This window comes from Penaeus monodon, chromosome 19 (genome assembly GCF_015228065.2).
Source record: "Penaeus monodon isolate SGIC_2016 chromosome 19, NSTDA_Pmon_1, whole genome shotgun sequence".
Taxonomy (NCBI): domain Eukaryota; kingdom Metazoa; phylum Arthropoda; class Malacostraca; order Decapoda; family Penaeidae; genus Penaeus; species Penaeus monodon.
In genome coordinates, this window is record NC_051404.1 from 13,849,445 (window position 1) to 13,850,046 (window position 602).

Sequence of the window (602 nt, forward strand, 5' to 3'; positions counted from 1 at the left end):
ATTTTAACAAAAGATCAAAGGGGAGGCTTAAGGGGTTTCAAAGACTGTTAAAATAAAAGGAACAACACGCATGGAATGAGATAAAATGCATATACAGTAGAAAAAAAAAAGTGCAAATATGTATATTTTTTAAATTGCAAATGAGATCAAAGGAAATGCACTGGATTTGGGAAAAATTTATGTGAAATGAGAAACAGTGCGTATTACACGAGAACTACACACAACATAAGTGCACATTGCATTTGAACAAGTGCATTATAATAATAAGCAAACGGGACACATAAATTCGAAAAAATGCACATGAAAAGAGAAAAAGTGCACATCGAACAAAAATGGAACCCTGAACGTAAGAACAAGTGTACATGAAACAGAAAAAAGTGCACATGAAATAACAAAAGGTATACATGATTTAGGAAAAGTGCACATAAAGCGGAAAAAAAATTTACACCAAATAAAAAAAAAATGTACATAAAAGAACTCTCGTCGACGTCAGGCATATTATAAGACAAGTAGGATGACAAACAAAAAAAATATATATTTCCAGCTCATTAACATCAACAGTCACACTCTCTGCAACCTTTTCACTAAAAATCTCACCACAT